Genomic DNA, 7,968 nt, shown 5'->3' with positions numbered 1-7,968 from the left:
CCCGAAAAAAAGAGTTATTTCTCAAGAAATACTTCCTGAAAAGACTGATGAGCAAATAGCAGCTGAAGAAGACAAAAAAGTGAAAGATTTTTTTATAGATATACAAAAGCAGAGACAAGCGAAGCTTAAGGAGAAGCCGTACTTTTACATACCACGAGATCTGCTGAGGCAAAAGGTCGAAGCTCACAAGAAAAAGATGCTTGAAGTTCGTAAGCCTCTGCCACTATGAGACTATGACCGCTCCCTCGTGAAGTCACATGATGCAGATAAGAAAATAAAAAGAGCATCAGGGAAGGATGTCCCATAGCTCGGACAACAGAAGCAACCAATGCAAAATCTTGTTGTTGCTAATGAATATGGTTCCAACATAGAAGTCTATCGACCAGACAACTCTAGAGAAGTGTCGGTTCAAGACCTTAATGCTTTTTTTGAACTAACTAGTTTAACCTTGGATCAATTGATGGGCAAAGCTCCAATCCAGAACCTGGAAGTTGATACCTGGAAGACTTATAAATTTGGCAAAAGTCTGTACAACCCTACGACTCTGAATGAATTGGGTACGCAAATGTACTTGCTCAACAAGTGGTACATGCAGGCGTGTGGCAGGGGTGAGGAGTGGATCTTTGTCAGATTTAGAGACCATCATTACTTCCGTGGCGATGACATCTTACATATTAGTTTCGAAGAATTGCATCAACTATACCACATGGACGCTCTGGACAAATCAATCATTAGCTGCTTTTGTTTGTAAGTGATTCTTACTTTTATTTAATAAACTCACTTCCATGCGTATGTGTATATAATTATCCTCACATGTAACTTATATTTATATACAGATTCCAGATGTCAGACCTCCAAAGAATACAAGACACCAGTGTTGGCTTCCTTGATCCTTATATCGTATTCAAAACCGATATTATTATCAAGGAGCAGTGGGTATCTGAAGCACAGAAGAATATCATGAGGTTCTTCGTGAAGCAGCACGACAAGACAACAATACTTTTCCCGTACAACTTTGAGTAAGTGTTAACAATAATGTAGTCTACACATTTTATGTAATATCAATACAACTTATATGCATGTACGTGTGTGTATAAACCAATGCAGGTTTCACTGGATACTCATTGTCATTGAGTTAAACTCAAGTCGGTTAGTAATCTTGGACTCGTTGAGAAAAGAGCGGGCACTATACCAAGATATGATAGACATTATCCAGGGGTAATTTCGATCTCTCGCGCACAACTATTATTGAATAGAGTTTGCCATAATTTATTAACGATCGTACATTATTGGTCGCACAGGGTTTGGAAAGAGTTTATTCGGCAACACCGCAAGGATTGCAAGGCACCACTTAATGTAGTTGAAATACCAGTAAGTTGTACTATATATACTTCCTTACGTGTTTAATTACTATATCGTACTTCAATTTACGTGTGAGATGATGAGAATAATCTTCTTCTCGTACAGTGGTGTTTGCGGCAGCAACCAGGTAATAACTTTTGTGGATACTATGTTTGTGAATTTATCACTGCGCACATAAGAAGAACTCCTGAAGATGTCCTCAAAGTACATATATATCAATTTTTTATTTATTTTTAAATGAATATATATATATATATATATATATATATGTATTAATACTTTTCCTTTTATTTCAAATGCAAGACTGAATGGTTGAAACAAAGGGTCATGCAAAAAGACCATCTGAAAGCAGTTCAAGAGTCAATAGCAGGATGTCTTCTAGAAAAAGTGCTAAATCCCAACGGCGAGTTCTACTTTGATCCTAAGGAATAAATGATGTAAATTAAATGTTTATTGATGTCGTTATTTCCGAGAACAAGATTATGAAAGTGTTGTATATATACATATATATCTATAATATATATAGTTTCATACTTTATTCGAATATAATAATGCTCGAGATGAGAATTAGATGTAATTATATGCGTGCGTGTATTTATATTAGCAGCGTAGAATACGTACATAAAAATATATTATATATTAAACAAATATGTGTAACTGAACTGAAAACAAATTAAACAAAAAAAAGAAAAAGAAAAGGAACCTTTAGTCCCGGTTGGGGTTACCAACCGGGACTAAAGGGTGCGGCCACGTTTGCTCGGCTGGAGGGCCTTTAGTTCCGGTTGGTAACACCAACCGGGACTAAAGGTCCCTCTTTAGTCCCGGCTCGATGACCCGGGACTGAAGGTTCCACCTTTAGTCCCGGGATCGTTGTCCCGGCGCGGTAACCGGGACTAAAGACCGTTACCGCCCGGGACAACAATGCCATCCTGTAGTAGTGTATCCTTGTTGTGCAATGACCGTGGGAATTTTTCGGGAGGGCATAGAATGGGTATTAGAGGAATGGACTTGGGTGTAGGGAAGCGCGGGTGTGCCCACACCATCCCCAATGGTAGGTATATCTTCATCGCAACCCCGGACCTCGAGGTCCTTGCAGCATCGACCCTACAAACTTGTTCATGTTCTCCACCACCATGTGGGCTGACCTTGGCTTTGAATTGAACAGTAATGCCTGATAGGTGCCCAGCTCAGCCATGCATGGCAGCTTAGGGTGGTGCAGTGAGCTTGTAATTAATGTTGATTCTTTTGTGAAAATAAAATTGGGAATTAATTTGGTATTTTTTATTGTGAAAATAAAGATAATATTTATGTGATATACCGAACTAGTAATTATATGTGCTACTGTGCACACATCAGGACATGATATTAGATGGGCTGGCATCCTGTCTTCTCATATATGTCATCCAGATGTTGAATTTAGTCCGCATTCTTTCTTCATATATATTATCTTCTCTCCAATCCAATTTTTGTTTATTTGGGATAGCATGTAGCCAGACAGTGACACAAACACCACTACTGGAAACAGAGACTTTGCCGAGTGCAAAATTCTTTGCCGAGTGTCAAAAATCGGGCACTCGGCAAAGACCTTCTTTGCCGAGTGCTGCACTCGGCAAAGAATTGCACTCGGCAAAGAGTTCTTTGCCGAGTGCCGGGCACTCGGCAAACACGGACACTCGGCAAAGGACTTCTTTGCCGAGTGCCAGACTCTCGGCAAAATTTCTACACTCGGCATAGGCTGCCCGCGAAACAGCGTTCGATCACGGCCTTCTTTGCCGAGCGCCTGCTGTTAGGCACTCGGCAAAGATTTGTTTTTTTTTTAAAAAAATTCTTTGCCGAGTGCGCCAGATCTGGCACTCGGCAAAGATTTAATTTTTTTTTAAAAAAATTCTTTGCCGAGCGTCTCAGATCTGGCGTTCGGCGAAGAATTTTTTTTAAAAAAAATTACTTTGCCGAGTGCCCCTGGCACGGCACTCGGCAAAGATTTAATTTTTTTTATAATTTCTTTGCCGAGTGTTCCTGTGGATGCACTCGGCAAAGAGTAAATTTTTTAAAAAAAAATTAAAACACTCTTTGCCGAGTGCCTGATGTTTGGCACTCGGCAAAGACACCCTTTGCCGAGTGCCATACGCCGGCACTCGGCAAAGTTTTTTTTGTTTTTTTGTTTTTGGCCTCTAATTTTTTTGTGCAGCCCTTTTAAAGCACCAGGAAGTCCTAGTTACAATTTGAGGATTTTTTGTGGCTTTTTGTTATATTTAGTTACTTTATTTCGTTTACTTGAATTTTTCCGAAAATTAGAAATTTGAACTGCACGTGGTACGAATAATGGAGTTTAATGATTCGAAAATTGATAGTCATGTTAGTGAGTGTTGTGAGAGGCCGTATCCAGGAACGGAACCGAAATTTTGGACATCTTGTTCACGAAACATGTCCGCGAAATTGCGTGTGAAGTGTTTTTAAATTCTATAAAAAGCAAACGAAGTCCAAAAATCATGAAACTTGTTGAGATGTCGTGATATCATATGTGGAGGCTATGATAAAAATTTCAGAAGATTTCGTGCACGTTGTCACGTACGATGCTTACAAACCAGGACATCTCTACATGTGATATCTGATATCACATGTGGAGATGTCCTGGTTTGTATGCATCGTACGTGACAACGTACACCAAACCTTCTCAAATTTTTATCATAGCCTCCACATACGATATCACGACATCTCAACAAGTTTTATGATTTTCGGACTTCGTTTGCTTTTTATAGAACTTAAAAACACTGCACACGCAAGTTCGCGGTCATGTTTTGTGAACAAGATGTCCGAAATTTCGGGTCCGTTCCTGGATACGGCCTCACACTACACTCAGTAACATGACTATCATTTTGTGAATCATTAAATTCCATTATTCGTACCACGTGCAGCTCAAATTTATATTTTTCGAAAAAATTCAAGTAAACAAAATAAAGTAACTAAATATATCAAAAAGCCACAAAAAATCCTAAAATTCTAATTAGGTGTTCCTGTTACTTTAAAAGGGATGCACAAAAAATTTGGAGGCAAAATACAAAAAAAATAAAAAAACTTCGTCGAGTGCCAGGGCATGGCACTCGGCAAAGAGGATTCTGAATTTTTAAAAAAAAATTCCTCTTTGCCGAGTGCCTCCACAGGGACACTCGGCAAAGACATTTCAAAAAAAAAATCTTTGCCGAGTGCTAGATCTGGGCACTCGGCAAAGTTGCCTCTTTGCCGAGTGCCTCCTGATCCGGCGCTCGGCAAAGGGGCGGGTGGGGACACTTAACCGAATTCGGCCGGACAGTCAAGCCACAGACGGGCAGCCCCCGCGCCGCCGCTCCCGGCCGTCCCCGCGCCGCCGCCCGCCAACGCTGGCCCGCCCCCGCGCCGCGCCGCCAGCCACCGGGCCGCCGCCGCTGCCGCGCGCCGCCGCCCTTCCCCGCGCCGCTCGCCGCACGCCGCAGAGCGCCACCCCATCGCTACCTTCGTCTTCCCCTAGCCGACGAGTCGAGGTCAGCGACCCCTACCCGATCTGCGTCTGAAGCACGCCGTCTCCTTCTGCTTCCTCGCCTCCAATCGCCGCAGCCACGACGACCACAATAGCGGCAGCTGCGGCCGTGAGATGCGATGCCGGCCTCAAACCCGGCCCCGCCCATGCCTCTGCGTCGCTCGCAGGTGGTACTGCCCTGTCCCCACACCCGCTCTGTTCACGGTGAACCAGCGTCGCCGGCACCGTTTGTTTTGCTTCAACTTATATGAACTACGTCCGATTAGTATTTGTTTTGCTTCAGCTTATATGAAGTATGGACGGATTGGTTGCTAATCCGCACCTACTTTCCAGGATTCGAACGTTGAAGCGGATTGGGAATGATCAAATATGAATGGATTCAGATCAACATTATAGGCCTGTCTTACCGATGGAGACCCTATTTTTTATCGCACGACATCTATGCAAAGTCAGGTCAGGGCTCCTATGTATTTCCAAATTATGCATCTATGCCCTGTTGTCTTACCTATCATCACGAATGGAGTTCAGTAGTAATCCTGCTGAATGATCCTTACTATTGTCATGCATATCTATTTTGATGCATTTCGTTATGACCAGTGCTGGAGGGATCCTGAGTTGGTCACAGATGTGTTTCTACAGGTCTTTGCTGACCTTCGTGTGGCCGCACAGAATTAATAATGCAGAGATAACAAGCATCCATGTTATTGTCCTTATCTGTTTATCTCATCATGATTTTTCTACAGATCCATTAATCAGGTCTGCTCAAGCGACGTTCCCCAATCACGATGCTAAGATGAAGGTACAAATCCATTCTTTTTTTTTGCTACACAATCTCTTTTGCAGTGTACTATTTTTTCTTCAAAGCACGTACCCATGTGCCTATTCGACGTTTATATACTATTGCACTATTACCTGTTTATTAATTCAGGGTATGCCCTTCCTATGTATATGCTTGATGCATTCAGCTGGGCTAATTGACTCTGAAATCTGATTGCTCTAAGTATTACTTTACATTTTCATGGCATTGCCTTCGTGTATATACTGGAACTGAGTACATGTTAGTGTCAGTTCCAGTTGTACCATGCAAAAAATAGGGAAAAGCCACCTATCTTGCAGGGATGTCAATCCTGTACGTAAGTCTAGGTTCAGTATTTTTCTACACTTAACCCATACTTCTAGATTATGATGCCAGAATAGTGACGTATAGGGTCTGCAAACAAAATCATTAAAATAAAATGCCACTTTCTGTTTTTCTTTGTTTCCTTACATTTACCTCCTTTCCATCTATCCAATATCTGAATGTTTGTTTTCTAACTTTCTAATTTGCCATTTCAATTGACGGTTGTGCTGGCAGTAGTCCAATAAATCGCGGCTCACCTGCTGATTGTACAGGAAAGTCATAAGGCCTTCCTTCTTTCAGTGCCACTTTCAGCTGATCATTCACTAGCTACCCACCTTATCATTTGTTTTGCATATTAAAGGTTCAGAGTGATAAGCAATTTATTGTTGAAAAGAAGGGCAATAGTTTGGCAATTGCACGGTTGTACCAAACCTGACCTCCTGCGATTTGCAGTCGGCGTCACAACATATAGAACATTAAGATTACACATTCAACTATAAGGTACCATGCATCCTTTCTAACCATGTACTTCTGTTATTCACCCACGTTTGATGCAGAAGAACCTATCCTAATTAACGCTGCTCATGTTTATTGAGAAAACAAAGATCACAAACCTTTCCTTGGTTTTATAGAACATCAAAGCATCAAACTAGTTATCACACAAATATGATTAACAACAGAAAACTGAGTTACTGTTGACACCCAACGTCCCAACCATGTTAAACTTTCGCAGTTCTGCTGAAGCATCCATGGTACTGAACTCCACAAAAATTATCAGATTTACCTTGAATTTTTTGCATAAAAAGCTGAAAGTTTAACTTAGGGACAATTTTTTGTCCATTGTGATTTTACTTTATTTTGTTAAGATCGTGATTTTGCACAGACACGTTTAACTGATTGTTTGGCTTTAAAGAATAATCAAATTTCTGCAGATGCATTAGAAATTGCTAATTGACATAACTAGAAAACTCTCCCAAACTACTAATCATAATATCCAATTGACTCCATTTTTGTAGAACTTTTTCAGATTATAACTTCATGCTGCTGGTCATCAATTGCCCATCCTTAGAATCCTATTATTTTATTTGAAGTTTCCATGTAGAGTACCTGAAACTTTTTGTTTCTCCTCATGTAACGTTTATCTAAGCTTATTTTGTGCGATCAAACTTTTTCAGGTATTGATTACTGAGTGATGTTGGGCCCTATATATGGCTATCGATTAATGGATCCATTGTCTCTTTGTGGCGCATCAAGTATGGTTTCTTTTGTATGTGCGATTTTATTCTAGGATCATTTCAAGTGTAGAATTGGCAATATATAATGTAGCTAGTTCAGTCTACTGGTTGTAACTGGTTTTTCAAAACATTTTATTTCGTTTGAGCTTCAAGTCGTGTGTGTATCTAATCAGCCATTGGACTCATGGGGTGATCATGTTGTTATTGGTACATTTTGCTACCATTTATTACCCTTTCGAATTAAGTGGACCTGGTCTCTTGCATATGTATCTTATATGTTTATCGCATGTATTCTTTTTTCGTGAGCACTAATATATCAAAAATACAATTTACAGTGCTATATGTCAGCTAGTGGTTGGTTTGCCACGTATATGCATATATATGTCAGCTTGTGGATTTATTTGGATGGACTTGAGCACTTATTATTATATATGTGATATATATTGTGATGGATGTGATATGTGCGGATGGATGTGTGGATGGATGAGATATATATGTGATGGATGAGATATATATGTGATATATGATTGTATGAATTTATTTGTCATGATGTAATGCAAAAAAAATTAAAATTTGCCGTTTTGGGTCACTTTGCCGAGCGTTGCACTCGGCAAAGGACCCCTTTGCCGAGTGCCATGGTCACAACACTCGGCAAAGCTGGCAAAATGGGCCACCAGAAAGCAGATTTTCCAGCTTTGCCGAGTGCTGTTACTATAACACTCAGCAAAGAAATTAAA

General features: G+C 40.5%; 1 long non-coding RNA gene across 5 annotated transcripts; it reads left to right on the top strand.

The window, feature by feature from the left end:
• Positions 1-4,874: 4,874 nt before the first annotated feature.
• Positions 4,875-7,498, top strand: LOC136485313 (uncharacterized). 5 transcript variants are annotated; one of them, XR_010766405.1, is made up of 5 exons: positions 4,875-5,043; positions 5,210-5,329; positions 5,620-5,675; positions 6,231-6,497; positions 7,172-7,498. It is a non-coding gene; the product is annotated as an uncharacterized lncRNA (long non-coding RNA). The 5 variants fall into 5 exon arrangements; XR_010766401.1 differs by lacking the exon at positions 6,231-6,497; XR_010766403.1 differs by lacking the exon at positions 6,231-6,497 and having other exon boundaries at positions 4,875-5,046.
• The last annotated feature ends 470 nt before the right edge of the window (positions 7,499-7,968 follow it).

This window comes from Miscanthus floridulus, chromosome 10 (assembly GCF_019320115.1).
Source record: "Miscanthus floridulus cultivar M001 chromosome 10, ASM1932011v1, whole genome shotgun sequence".
NCBI classification, from domain to species: domain Eukaryota; kingdom Viridiplantae; phylum Streptophyta; class Magnoliopsida; order Poales; family Poaceae; genus Miscanthus; species Miscanthus floridulus.
This window is presented reverse-complemented; position numbering and strand designations above follow the sequence as displayed.